We start from the raw sequence: 14,846 nt of genomic DNA, 5'->3' as shown, positions 1-14,846 counted from the left end.
GTGTTTTTTTGTTTGTAATTCACCCCCTCCCACCTACTCACCCACATAAAATGTTAGCTCAGGGAGATGGCTAGATGCCTTTCTCTCTTGTGAGTTAGGGCTCAGCCAGACTTCCGCTTCTCCTGTCACTTCCCCCCAGGAAAACTCGATCTTTGCTGCTGAACTGGAGCAAACAACAAGTGTGAACGGGGCCTGTAGTTAACATCCTGGGAGAGAAAAACAACAGCAATGTGGTTGCATTGTTAAGTGGGACCGGATTGGAGAAATTCTCAGAGGATAAGGCTTTCAGTGGCTCTGATGGTTATGTCAGCGTGCCTCTGAATATCACTTGCCAGGAATCTCAAGGGAAGAGTGTTGCTGTTGCCTTCAGGTGCTTCTTTCAAGTCTCCCCCCTGGTTGGACACGGAGAGAACAGAGTGGTGGACTAGGTGGGCCGCTGGCCTGATCCAGCAGCAGGGCTGTTCTTGTTTCCTTCTGATTGTGGAATACACACGTCCCTCCTCCTATGGCTCTCCTTCCCATTTGTCCATTTTATATGTATTTTTAAACTGAATATAGGTATTGGGAGGGGGTAGTACTAATACTCAGTTTACCTCAGTTTACTCAGTTTCATAACTATACCCACTTTATATATTTAACCCCCCCCCGCAATCCCACATGTGGGTGTCAGTACATCAAAAACCACCTAACCAGATAAAGTATCTCAGCATCCACCTCTATCCTACATTTTAATGAGCCACCAAAACCTAGTTCAGGTAAAAAGGGCTTTACAGTGTGGTTTATCAAATAACCACAAACATGGTGAGAGTTTCGGCATTTCTTTTTACATCGATCGCAATCCAGTGGAAAGTTTTCCTGTGCCTTCTCCATTACAATTGCGCGCTTGCACATGCACACAAAAAACTGTATTATAAATGTGTTCGTTAATGCTTCTGTGTTTGAAATGTATCGTGGGATATGACCATAGAGGTCCGAGTTAAATTACCCGTGTATTTGTGATGTGGGACCAGTCCCTCACCTATCAGCCGATCCTCCCTCGCAGGATTGTCGTGAGGATGAAGGTATGTGTGTGAGCTCCTTGTAGGAAGGGCAAGGTGAACGATGTAATAATTAACTTTAATCAATTAACAGTCATTAACTTTTGTTTTGAAATAACAATCAAACTCTCCTAGCAGATTGTCTGTTTTTAAACCTGTTTTCTGTCTGTAGTTGAGTGTGCCGATATGTACAACTCTCAGAACTTCATTTAATGTGCTGTGTGTGGTCTTAAAAACGCTTCTCAAATGCATTTTTTAGAATATACTCCATGCGTGGTATAATAGATGTTGAAAAGAGTTGCCTTTCTGTACATCCATCTGCTCATATTTGTCTACCCGTCACTGACCTACCTAGCGATCAGATCGCCTAAGGTTAGGCTGCCTGTTGTCTGTGAACTGCTGCTCCTTGTGGTTATAGCTCCCCTGTCCAGCCCCCAGGAGAGTCATAACTCTGCGGTTGGACATGCCAGCTCTCTCTTCCCCCCACCCCAGTAGCTCTGACGTGGCAGGAAGCGTCAGGGGGGATGTTTAGATAGGACCAAACTCTGCCGTCAGCAGTGCACACTGTAATCCAGGCTCTTGTGTCATCGGGACGGTGAGAGAGATGGGATTCACACCAGAGTGTGCACAGTCAGGGGCTGGAAAGGGGAAAGGAGATCTAGGAAAATATGCATAGACAGACACAAACACACACACGCTCCACTCACAATACATGCTCATCGCAGTGTTTGTATATAACTGCCCACTCACAAATGCTCATACCTACACATGGACACAAATGTCACGCAGGAAATGCACTATGAATACACACAAATGTACACAAGCACACCCATGCAATGCGAGCTTGGAGATAAGTAGGTGGGAGTATGCATTGTTGCGTGCTAACATGCATATTTCTGTGCCGTCCCACACAGTTATTTGTGTCATGGAATAACTGTAGCGTTTGTTGCACAGGACCCAGATGTCTTTCCTCAGAGTAGCATTTCTGTTGCAGGTATATTCACCCATCTGAATACATCTGCTAGCGCAAGTATGTTTGGCTGAACAAAGGAACGTTCCTCACCCACTCACCCCCGTCCTTTCCTCGCAGCCCTCATGCCCCCCCCCCAAATCTGTTCAGGGTTTCCCCACAACCCTCCAGAACAGATTTGGGAAGGGTGTTGGTGGGGGCGGAGGGGTGCAGGGAAAGGAGAGGGAGGGGAAGTTTTGTTGTACAAGCTGAAATCCTTGTGCAGTGGATCTATTCAGTTGGATAGCACCCATTGCTGTTTTCTTGTGTTCGTTGTGTGGTATCTTGTAGCACAGAAAATTCCATTCCTGCCGCAGTGAATGTGTATGGCAAGTTCTTAAGCGTTGGGTATCTGCTGTACCAAGTATAGAATCATTCTTGCGCTAAGTGTTGCCCTTACAGGGAAATGTTTGCCTCATCTACACATACATGAACCCACCCACACCCAAGCCGTCTCCCTTACTCCAGTCTGCCATGTGCATTTCTGTTCATAACATGGATGCAAGGGTTTAGTGCATAGATGTGCTGTTTGTTATATGTCCAATATGTGGTAAGACAATTGTGATTATTTCTAGAGAAGCTTAGTAGTTTCTCTCTCGCATTTACATTACATTGTAACAGCCCCTTTCACAATTTAGGTGTGTATGTGTGTGCATAATAACAACATATTGACCACATTTTCACTGTTTCCACATTTTCAATTGTGAACTTTTTGGTGTACAAATACATTTATGGCAACAATGATGACTAGTGGCTACGAACACGCTTCAATAAAAGGGACTATACTTGGGATCAACTACTCAGCTGTGAAACAGGACATTCAAGTCTCACCTCTACCATAAACTTACCAGATGATCTTATGAAAGCTCAGCTCCTCCATCTGCCATGTGAGGGGAATAATAATACTGACTCACCTTATAGGACTTCCGTACAAGGTACTGAGATCATGTATGTGAAGCACCTTGAACACTAAAGTAACATAGAAATGTTGCTATACAGTACAGTGGTACCTCGGGTTAAGAACTTAATTTGTTCTGGAGGTCCGTTCTTAACCTGAAACTGTTCTTAACCTGAAGCACCACCTTAGCTAATGGGGCCTCCCACTGCTGCCGTGCCACTGCCACACAATTTCTGTTCTGAAGCAAAGTTATTAACCCGAGGTAATATTTCTGGATTAATGGAGTCTGTAACCTGAAGCGTCTGTAACCTGAAGTGTCTGTAACCTAAAGCGTCTGTAACTCGAGGTACCAAAAACAACATACAGTGGTACCTCGCAAGACGAAAAACGCGCAAGACGAAAGAGTTTTCCGTTTTTTGAGTCGTTCCGCAAGACGAATTTCCCTATGGGCTTGCTTCGCGAGACAAAACGTCTAGCGAGTTCTTGCGAGTTTGTTTCCTTTTTCTTAAAGCCACTAAGCCGTTAATAGCCGCTAAGCTGCTAAGCCGTTAATAGCCGCTAAGCCTCTAAGCCGCTAATAGCCGTGCTTTGCAAGACGAAAAAACCACAAGACGAAGAGACTCGCGGAACGGATTGATTTCGTCTTGCGAGGCACCACTGTACGGGCTGATGCCACTGCTCAATTCGGAGGGTCCAACCCTCCCCGCATTGCTGCCTCCCCCTTATTCCTCAACAAAGACCACTCTCCATTACTTCTTGCCAAAGGCCCTCCCCATTTTCTCGCCAAACCTCCGCACTACTGCACCCACACCCCTCACACAACCTGCTCTGTGCTGCAAGCCTAGCTTATTCACTCTCTCCACCCTGCTTGACTGTGCAGCCCAATGCTCCCATCACTGCAAGCCCACCTTGGTTACCCACCACCTGCCTGTCTCTGGTGCTTCCTTCACCCTGGAACATGCACAGTCCATTGCCAGTGTGACAATGGACTAGTACAAATACGGTATAGAGAGAGGAAGGAAGGACAGAAAGTTGCCCTAAGCCAGGAGTCAGCAAACTTTTTCAGCAGGGGGCCAGTCCACCATCCCTCAGACCTAGTGGGGGGGGCGGACTTTATTTTGAAAAGGAAAAAAATGAACGAATTCCTATGCCCCACAAATTACCCAGAGATGCATTTTAAATAAAAGGACACATTCTACTCATGTAAAAACACGCTGATTCCCGGACCGTCCGTGGGCCAGATTTAGAAGGCGATTGGACCGGATCCGGCCCTCAGGCCTTAGTTTGCCTCCCCATGCTAAGCCAACTTATTCTATGGATGTTCATCTTAGAAACAATCAGTTCTCTCTCCCCCCCCCCCACATTCCCTTCTAGTGCCTTCAAAACCTCAGTGGCTTTTTCAAGTATTCTAAAATAATTTTGAACCACAAATGTTCTTATTTTTTGTTGCGCCGGACAGGAATAATGTGATAGCATTGGGGAAGCATAATAAATCCACAACTAGTGCACTGTTATTCTGTCAAGAGCATGTTTTAAAATACGCCTGCACTAAAACACCAGTCTGGAGGGACCCTAAGTGGTATGAAAAGTTGCGGGCCGACCAGATACCTGTGGGAAACCTGCAAGCTAGACATGACTGCAACAGCGATTCTTCCAAACCGGTCTTCAGAGGCACACAGCCTCTGACAGTGGAGGTAAAACATAGCCACAGTGGCTGGTAGCCACTGGAGCACTGGGGAGGGGAAAAAGCCCATTTCCCTATAGGAAATAACCTGAGCAAATGGGTCTCCTGCATGGGATTGGATCCCCGCCACCCCTGACAGCAATTGCTTCACAAATACTCCTTCGGAGCAGCCCCTGTGCAAAGTGACAGAGACACTGAGCTCTTCCAGAGAGGCCTGTTTATTGAACACTCATTCTGATTAGCGTGCGCAAAATTTGCGTGGAGATAATACAGCATCACTGCTTCCCAAGCATTTGTGTTCCCAACCCCCTGCCTTTTTAATAACCACAAATTTAAACAGAACCTCTGAAGAATTATTATTTGCTTGCACAGAGATTACAGGGCATCACCCGGCATCAACATTATCCCACCCTTCCCAGGGCATTTTCTTGACACAAAAATTTCCGGGATTTCTTTGGAAGCAGGCTAGCTGCGCAAAAGCAATAAGTCTGCTTTAGTTGCTCAACCTAAATTTCACAGTATATTATTAAATCATGCCTTCTAGATTGCGACAGCCTAGAAGCGGACTGTGTTTCTCATCCCATCCCATGCTTTGATGGGCTGCAGCTGGGCTGCTTGAGCTCTGGGCCTGCTTGAGGCGGCTAGTGCGGGCCTCAATTCCTCTTCCAAAATTCTGTTTCACACACTGCTCTGAATTCTTGCCGCTATGCCAGTCTACTACGTACTGGATATTTCCTACAGAGGAGTGATTTCAACATAGGGGTTTTGTAACGTGTGAAAGAGTATTTACATGTACACAGTTAAAGCTATGGTTTTCCCAGTAGTGATGTATGGAAGTGAGAGCTGGACCATAAAGAAGGCTGATCGCCGAAGAATTGATGCTTTTGAATTATGGTGCTGGAGGAGACTCTTGAGAGTCCCATGGACTGCAAGAAGATCAAACCTATCCATTCTTAAGGAAATCAGCCCTGAGTGCTCACTGGAAGGACAGACGGTGAAGCTGAGGCTCCAATACTTTGGCCACCTCATGAGAAGAGAAGACTCCCTGGAAAAGACCCTGATGTTGGGAAAGATGGAGGGCACAAGGAGAAGGGGACGACAGAGGACGAGATGGTTGGAAAGTGTTCTCGAAGCTACTAGCATGAGTTTGAGCAAACTGCGGGAGGCAGTGGAAGACGGGAGTGCCTGGCGTGCTCTGGTCCATGGGGTCACGAAGAGTCGGACACAGCTAAACAACTAAACAACAACAACAACAACAACAACAACAAGAGCCATTGAGTTCAGACGACTGCAGTGTGTTGTACGTGGGGCTGATTCTGACGGGTGGTTTGCAATCACCAACGGGTTCAAAACTACACTGGCCGGGTTACTAACCAGATTTGTTTCTAGGTGCAACTTGGAATTGGTTTTGACCTTATGGTTTAAGCCATAAATGCTTTGAGACCAATGGTATCTTGAAGAACCACTTGCTCCAGGGGCTCACACCTTGCAAATTGAGGTGCAGGCAACGGGGAAACAAGCCCTTTTCTACAGTAGACCTCATACTCTGATATACTTTCTGCAGACACTTCTGTTTTGACACCCACATTGCGTCAATTTTAAGCTTTTCTGCTCAGCTAAGCCAGACCTCCTATTTGGGGGCTTGATCCAGTCCCTCAAAATGCCAATAATTTTAGAAGAAAAATAATTTTTTTAACAGGTAAACTGACCTGTAGCTTGGATTTGTTTTGGTTCTTTGACCAAAACCAGTTTGCCACCTCTGGCCTAAACATTTGGTGGCATTTAATTTGTGATTATTATTATCATTATTATTATTATTTATTAGGCTCCGGTAGGTAGCCGTCTTGGTCTGAGGCAGTCAAAATAAATAAAAAATTGTCCAGTCTCTAAGGTGCTAATGGACAAATTTTTTATTATTAGGCTGTTTTTGTTGTTGTTACGTTTTTATTATGCCTTGCTTTGTAATTAGTTATTGAGAGTCCCCTTTGGGAAGCGGTATTGCTGAAAAAGGTGGGAAATAAAACATTTTAAACACCCGAATATTTAGATGGTGGCGGACTAGCTCCCGTGAACATTTTAGAGCATGTGTTTCGATGATAGGCCTTCTCCCTCGGAAAGAACCCTCACCTAAATTTCTGCAGTAGCATAATGTGGTATTGGAGGTAAGAGCCATAAATGAAACCATGGATTTCGGAAAGTGTTCCCTTGATCTGGCAGAGCCTTCGGCAAATTTTTAAAGCGGGGAGGGGGGAGAGAGTCTGGGAGGAAAGGGGGGCTGCATGATGAATATTCCCATCCACCCCCACCTCCTGTTTAAAGCCTTGTGGTCTTTTTTCCCTTCTCTGTCTCTTGCTCAGGGGCTGTTTCTTTTCCTCGGGTTTGATATTTTCATAGTGAGTCCATTTCCCCCCAAGGTGGGGGTCAGAGCCAGGGTGGGGGCAAACGACGCCGGGACGGAGACTCATCATAGCCTTTTGCTGTGGCAGTGTCTGAGGAAAATGCAAACAATAAAAGCCAGCAGACGCTGACCACAGTGACCTTTTGGGCAACTGACGCAGAGGACGTCAGGCAGCCCAGAAGACCCATGGGGGGCTTCACCCCTCCCCTGATATATCCCAGCTCAGGGGTTCCCTCTTCACTTTTACCCTACCACCCCCTCCCTCCCCCACCCCCGGCTCCCTTGGCCATTCCAGATTCATCGGATTCCCCGCCTCGGCTTTTTGGCAGCCGCCTCCAAACGAAAGAAGATAACAATCAAAAAGTACACAAGCAAAGTATATACCTAATGGCATACATGGGGAGATGGATCCAATATCGCACACTCGACATTGCAAGCCCCCACACCTACGCAAGAGGAACTCCTCGTCTGCTAGCCGGTTGGGTATGCATAAGTGAAATGCATATAATATGAAACAGGCATGGACTCAGTTCTTCCTCAAGACGGTGGTTCATGGGGCTGGGGGAGGCAGCAGAAGCGACACACAGTCATGGACCCGCTTTTATAGATTTCTAGTATGGGATGGTGTCTACAGAGTTGGACTAGGACCTGGGAGACCAGGGTGCAAATCTCCAGGCACCCATGAAGCTTGGACCAGTCATTGGCTGTGGACACACCTTACTTTGGACACAGAGTTCCCCTTCACCCAAAAACCCCTGAGAACTGTAGTTTATTACGGGTGCCGGGAATTGTAGCTCTGTGAGCGGTAAACAGCACTTCCCTGTGATTTGTGTGTGGGTGCTTTGAATGTGTGATGTGAACACAACCACTGTCTCTTAACCTGACCTACCTCACAGGGTTGTTGTGCGGACAAAATGGGGGGGGGGGAGAGAACTATGTACGCCAACTTGAGCTCCTTAGAGAAAGGCAAGATATACATGTTGTGATGAATAATAGAAATGTGCTTACGCAGAGTTATGGTATCCACGTCCCTCATATGGGAAAATACACAGACTTTCCATTTCCATGTACACATCCACAAATATGCACACACAGAGAGTGAAGGGAAGAACCACACATATACCTCGTCGTAGAAAATGCACAGCTACGCACCAAGGAATTCAGAGATTTTCAGGCATGGCAAAGGGACCGAGGGACCCACACACCCATGAAAGACACACAGAATGATTCAATTGCACACTTATCTACATGCTGTGGCAGTTGGGTGCTTCTGATACCATGCAGATGGGTGCATGCAGGCTAGCCAAAAGCATGTACCTGCAAACATTCATAATTATGCATACGCGAAGACAGAAGCAAAGTACCACACACATATGCACAGATCCACTAACCGATCCCGTTACGCCTTTATACATACATTCATGGCATGTGAAAGTTCTGCCTGAGGAGGAAAAAACCACAGCCACACACACACACACAGAGGCAGCAAAGCAAAGAACCACACGCATCCCCACACAGAAGAATATACAGATTCATAAATTCCAGTTCCACGGTTACCCACTCCCATATTTCTACCAATGAAAACAAGAATGCGCAGCCAACCAAACCTCATGAAGGAAAGCATACACAAAATTACTTTAATCCACAAACCAACCCAAGTTGCATGAAACATAATCCTGTACTGCTCTTTGCATTTCAGCAGACAACTGAATGCACAGTTACGTATACAAGAACTCACACATAGCCAGGCTCAATGTTGAAGCTCATAGCTTCCCACGGGCAACAAGAAAAGGTTGGATGCAGACTGAGGGTTGTAGCTGTTGTTAATCATATCCAGAGTCGATCCATTGAAGTTACTAGATGCGACTAACCTAGGTCCATTAGTTTCAGTGGGTTTGCTTTAAGTATAATTTAGTTGGCACAAATCTAATTGCACTTCTATTAAAATCAGTGGGACAAGTTAGGCATGATTTATGTCACATTGATTTCAGGGGGAACTAAGTATTACTAACCTGCGTCTAGACCCAGCTTAGTACTGTACATGCTAGATTTATAACCCACTTTATCCATAAGGTCTAACATGCTTAGAGGATTGCTGAGATGAAGCACGCTGTGCTAAGTTTATGTTGTTGTTCAAAGTTTGCATCTGCATAGGAATTGTTTTGAGATGCTTTAATTGTGTCAGTGTTATAGTTTGCTGCCCTGGGCTCCTTGGGGAGGAAGGGTGGGATATAAGTTTAAATAATAATTATAATAGCCATGAAAAAAGATGGAGAACATTGCTGCTTTTTAGTTTTGGCTCTCACGGAGGAGGTAAGCCTGTGTTTGGCTGTAGTATTTCATACCAGCTCCACAACAAGAGGTGTAGGGCCCCAGTCTCCAAAAGCAGATGATTAAAAATAAAAAAGCTGGGTGGGAATAAAAATTAGAACTTACTGCTTCTAAAATATTGTAAAGAGATGGCTATACAAACTTTACTATTGCCACAATACATGAGATATATCAAATTGACATACAATAAAATAATGGTGGTAATTGTTTTAATACAATAATAAATGTAGTATTATAGCCAAACAAAATCTTTATCCACTAACTAGTATGACGAATGTTAAGAACAATTGCGTTTCAACCCTTTAGATGAAAGCTGACGTGACTGAATTTATTTTGTACGGAAAAGCATTCAATCTCCATGGAAATTAAACATGTCATGGAAAAAGGGTTCTGGGCTAGCCATCTCCAATATGTGAGGTTAGGATTTGTTTATTTCTTTTTAATGGAGGAGTTGTCCGTCCTATAAAGCCCCCCCCCCCCACCTGCAGTTTGAAGTTGTCTTCTTCAGACCCAGGTTTTACCACCATAATGTGGACAAGACCTTAGTCAATTCTGACCGTGTAACTTTGGAAACATGAAAGGTTTTCTTTCTACATTGCTTGTTTTATTATTCCTTTTGGTAGCTTTTAAGACTGCAGCGGTTGGAACCCCCGCTGATAGGAAAAGACTTATTATCTTTTACCTCAGAGTATAAAATTCCTTCTAGCCATCCATTCTTATAAAGTGTTGAAACCAGTAGTAACATTTGTCCTACAAGCTCTGTATCATAGACAGGAAAGGGCAAAGAATGTGGGTTGGGAGCCAGTTTCTGGAACAGATAGCAAATTGGCTGACAAATCAAAATAGTATCAATTATTTGCAGTTTTAATCATTATTATTTATTTCATAGTGTGCCATGGTGATTTGCGGAGTAACACATTTTACCTCACGTGTCTGAGGTATGCTTTTATTTTAATTTTGTATCTGCATATCAGATGGTTTATGGCTTCCTAGCATTTTTTAATTGTGTATTTCTGAAGAAACAGTTCCGTTTTTTAATCCCATCGGTTTTAAGAACCTGTTAAGCATGCTAAATCCATTTTGCATTTTAGCAAGTGGCTATATGTAACTGAGGAAGCCCTGGTAGCTAGTATTATATCCACTTAGAGTTGCTTTACATCTCACTTAATTGTATTTCGTTTTACAGTTCTCTTTTATTTTCCTGTTATATGAAAAGGCATAGAGAGTTGCAGAATTTCTAATAAATGAAACTGAATTAATGACTGGCAGTTAAGGCAACTGATGTTTAAATATTTCTTACAAGGATTTCTGGGGGCAGACGTAGGTTATCCAGAAGTGCAGACATACCCAACAGGGACCTGCAACTGATTCTAGCAGATTCTGACAAATATACCTGTAGGACGTCAGTGTTTGCAAGCTAAGCTGGATATAGACACATCAAAGAAGTGTTTCATTTAAACGCGTTTTAAACTTTGTATGAGAAATCGGGTTGGCAAAAATGGAACTTCACAGCGCCATCTGGTGACACAGTGTTAGGATGCATCAACAACGCTTATAAAGCGCTTTTTCTTTGCCAGTGTAGCTGAGTCCCTAGTATCACATCAACACATTAGGGGTATCCTTAGAACAGCTTAAGCATAGGCCTGAAGGTTCAATGTGTGAATATTCTCTGGGGTTTCCATGTACCTGGCACACTGATAGCCAGCTACCTGATCCCTGTCCTGATTTTGTGTGGCCTTCCACTTCTCCTTGCGCAAAGTAAGGGCGCATCCGGGTTTGCGCACCCCAATTCTTGTCTCATTTACGTGCTGCAAACCAGCCCCCAAGTACCTGCATTCTGAGCGCTATAACCATTCTGCAGGTCTGAGTACATTTTAGATGTTTGCTGAAAGTATCCTTTGTTGTCTGGGCATTCCCCAGCTGTTGGTTGCTGAATTGTACTGCATATTATTTTTAATATTCTGCAGTCTGATCGTTTGAAGAATTTATTTGCATGTTGTTCACATTACCTGTATAGGTGTGTTGTTTTGCTGTATGTATTTGACTCTTTGTTATTTCAGAGAGTCCCTCCAAACCGGGGGGGGGGGGGGGGCAGGCGGGGCGGAAGTGTTTGCAGGGGTATTTTGCACCATGTTACAGAACCCATAATATTATATTAGTTGCGGATTTATACAGTACTACATCTGTGTCTGCCACAGAAATGTTTGTATGTGCGAACGCTATTGGAAGTGGGATTGTGTATTACTACCCCAATACAATAATCAGCACAAATAATCATGGGTGCATAATTAAAAGGTTGTCTGGGGGTCCCAGATTCTTTGATTCCTTATTTTAAACCCTTTTGAGAGATATTTCTAGGATTGACTAAATAAAAATAAATATAAATATTTCCATTTCTAAATGTAGGGAGCAAGGTAATAGGAGGAAATGTTTTAAAGACGTCCATCTGTAGGACAAAGTGGATTTTTAATCTAAATGAATGAAATCATTTTCATAATTCATTCTGGTTACAGAATTGGGGGCTTTGTGGTTATAATGTTAGGGGTTATTAGTGATAAATCCTACATTGGCCTGGTTGCCTATATGTCCACATATCTCCCCTTATGTATGGCCCACACTGCATACCAAATAGTCAACAGGAACCTTTTTGCCACAAGCAGTGCACTGTTTTTGCTAATGATTCAGGCATGGTACATGTGACTCTTTGCAAAGCCTCAAAGGCCTGAAAAAATTGGTTAACCTGTGTGCGGGCAAGGACATGTATATGACCTCTGCTGGGTCCCCTTCCCTTGCGCAGGGGGCTGGATCCATTCCGAGTTGCTTAATCTGGGCACCCTGCTCTGACAGTCACTCCACCGAGTTGGTGTGCCATTGGAAAAGCCCCCATGGGCGCCAAGCCAAAGGCGGAGAGAAGGTTTCCCCCATCACCTCATGGCCAAATATTTGCCCATCCGGCTTGTGTTTTCCTTGGCACCAACCCTGCTCCTTGACATTCCATCCCGGGTTTTGCTGTTATATGTCTTCCATGCACAGAGTGTTCTCAACCCAACAAGCGCCTAAGAAAATTGCAAGGTGACCCGTGATGACACAAGGCATTGCCAACACAGTTTCAAGTCTAGCTTTGCCCTCAAGAGGGATAGAAACATTTTAAAAAGGGAAGCTAGGGTTCTTGGGGAGCTGGATTCTGTTTCCATTTTGTGCCTTGCTTGCATTTGTGCATAATTAGAGAATAAGCATAACCAGTGCTCTTTTTTTAAAGAAAAAAAGGTGCTGGTATTCACCATGTTGTTACAGTCAGTGCCACACTTTTAACATTGGGGGGAGGTGGGGAGGTGCTGGTACTATGTACCCTTGAGTACCCCCAGAAAAATGCACTGAGCATAACTTTGGTTATAAGGTTGTTACGAGGGTGGAACTGAGACTCGCTTTTCTCACCTCAAGTTATTTTAGAAATTATTTAAATGACAGCACCCTTTTGGAATGTGAAGTGATACGGATGTTTGCCTCTGAGCATCTTGAGTATCCCTGCCCCAATGAACGCAAATGGGTAATGGTATTTGGGGCTTTCACGTGGGGAAGAGCAAATAAAGGGGAACAAAGTTTATAAAACTATGCCTGGAGAAAGCGAATAGTTGAGAGATTTAACCCAAGTAGGACAGACGAAAATAAGTGCTTATGTGTACACATAATTAAACTATAGAATTGTCCCCACAAGATGTTGCGATGGCTGCCGATTTAGCTGGCTTTAAAATGAGATCGGGGGACGCAGGTGGCGCTGTGGGTTAAAGCCTCAGCGCCTAGGACTTGCCGATCGAAAGGTCAGCGGTTCGAATCCCTGCGGCGGGGTGCGCTCCCGCTGCTCGGTCCCAGCGCCTGCCAACCTAGCAGTTCGAAAGCACCCCCAGGTGCAAGTAGATAAATAGGGACCGCTTACTGGCGGGAAGGTAAACGGCGTTTCCGTGTGCTGCGCTGGCTCGCCAGATGCAGCTTTGTCACGCTGGCCACGTGACCCGGAAATGTCTCCGGACAGCGCTGGCCCCCGGCCTCTTGAGTGAGATGGGCGCACAACCCCAGAGTCTGTCAAGACTGGCCCGTACGGGCAGGGGTACCTTTACCTTTACTTAAAATGAGATTAGTCACAATGGCTGTGTATTGCTTCCAGAATCAGAGGCCATGTGCCTCTGAATACCAGATGCTGGGAATCATGAATGAAAGTGTACTCTTGTGCTCATGTGCTGCTTGTGAGCTTCCCACAGGCATGTAGTTGACCACCGTGAGAGCAGACTGTTGGACTAGATAGGCCTTTGGTCTCACCCGGCAGGGACGTATTATGATATGAGATACATCCCTTCCCCGAATGCCAGGCATTGTGCCCACAACTTCTAGATCAAATGGCTTTCATGCAGCTTTTACTCTCCGGTGTGACACACCAAATCAAGGACACGTGCCCAAGGTACAAGGGAACTGGTGGGGGGGAGGGGTTTACAACAGCCCCCCATGCTTGCTTGCAGCAGATTCAAGATCAAGTCTTGAACTGTGTTTGAATAACAAGACTACATTCTGATTTCTCACCAGATTCCTTTTCTCCTTTTCTCCTCTCCTCCTATCAGCCTATCATCTTCTCATCAGCAGTGCCCTGGACAGGCCCCACAGCAGAATGAACGGGAGAGCCCTTAAATGCAGCAAAGCTTGGTTACTACATTTTAAAGTAAGTAAAACCGTGATTATTACAATGTAAAGAGCACTCCTCAAATAAGACCATTCCACCCAGAGTCTAAAATCGCCTAATTGCACCACTACTTCTCATATTAGAGCTGGTGGGTTGTTGGTTTTTTTGCAACATGTACCGTATTTTTCGCTCTATAAGACGCACCAGACTACAAGATGCACCTAGTTTTTGGAGGAGGAAAACAAGAAAAAAAATATTCTGAATCTCAGAAGCCAGAACAGCAAGAGGGATCGCTGTGCAGTGAAAGCAGCAATCGCTCTTGCTGTTCTGGCTTCTGGGATAGCTGTGCAGCCTGCATTCGCTCCATAAGACGCACACACACTTCCCCTTACTTTTTAGGAGGGAAAAAGTGAGTCTTATAGAGCAAAAAATACGGTAATTCCCACCCACTTTTTTGCTAAATATTTTTATTGTCACTGACACTATAATAGTGCATTAATGGTGAATTGATACTGGATTGCCCACACATCAATCTGCTTTACTCGTTCTGCAATGCTTCTCCAATGTTAATTGCACTTTTGCTACCTGGAGGGGCATTCTTGCTCAATAGCGCAATGGAAGTGGGGCAGAAAGCAACAATCCAGAATATTTGCAGTGTAAAAAGTCACAGGAGTTCAGCAGGAAGTTATGTGTCGTTGAAAATGAAGCAGCACATCAACCCCAAAACTTTAGCAGGCACAAACAGTATTTTGCAGCCTTATGACCACCCTATGCACAAATAAAAAGGATGTCCAGAGGGACCCTGAGTTATATATACACA

The 14,846-nt window shown here is 44.7% G+C and overlaps 1 protein-coding gene across 4 annotated transcripts in view; it reads left to right on the top strand.

The window, feature by feature from the left end:
* IL11 (interleukin 11) overlaps positions 1–14,846 on the top strand; it is a 67,171-nt gene that overhangs the window by 9,505 nt on the left and 42,820 nt on the right. The window contains exons 1-3 of one of the 4 annotated variants that reach the window (XM_079950763.1): positions 7,483–7,509; positions 10,247–10,295; positions 13,968–14,065. The gene's annotated coding sequence lies outside the window, so the exon portion shown is untranslated. Of the gene's footprint in view, positions 1–6,769; positions 6,791–7,309; positions 7,510–10,246; positions 10,296–13,967; positions 14,066–14,846 lie in introns of those variants that run through there. The other 3 variants (XM_079950765.1, XM_079950762.1, XM_079950764.1) reach the window with 3 other exon arrangements.

The sequence above is a fragment of the Podarcis cretensis genome, assembly GCF_951804945.1.
Source record: "Podarcis cretensis genome assembly, chromosome: 13".
NCBI classification, from domain to species: domain Eukaryota; kingdom Metazoa; phylum Chordata; class Lepidosauria; order Squamata; family Lacertidae; genus Podarcis; species Podarcis cretensis.
This window is presented reverse-complemented; position numbering and strand designations above follow the sequence as displayed.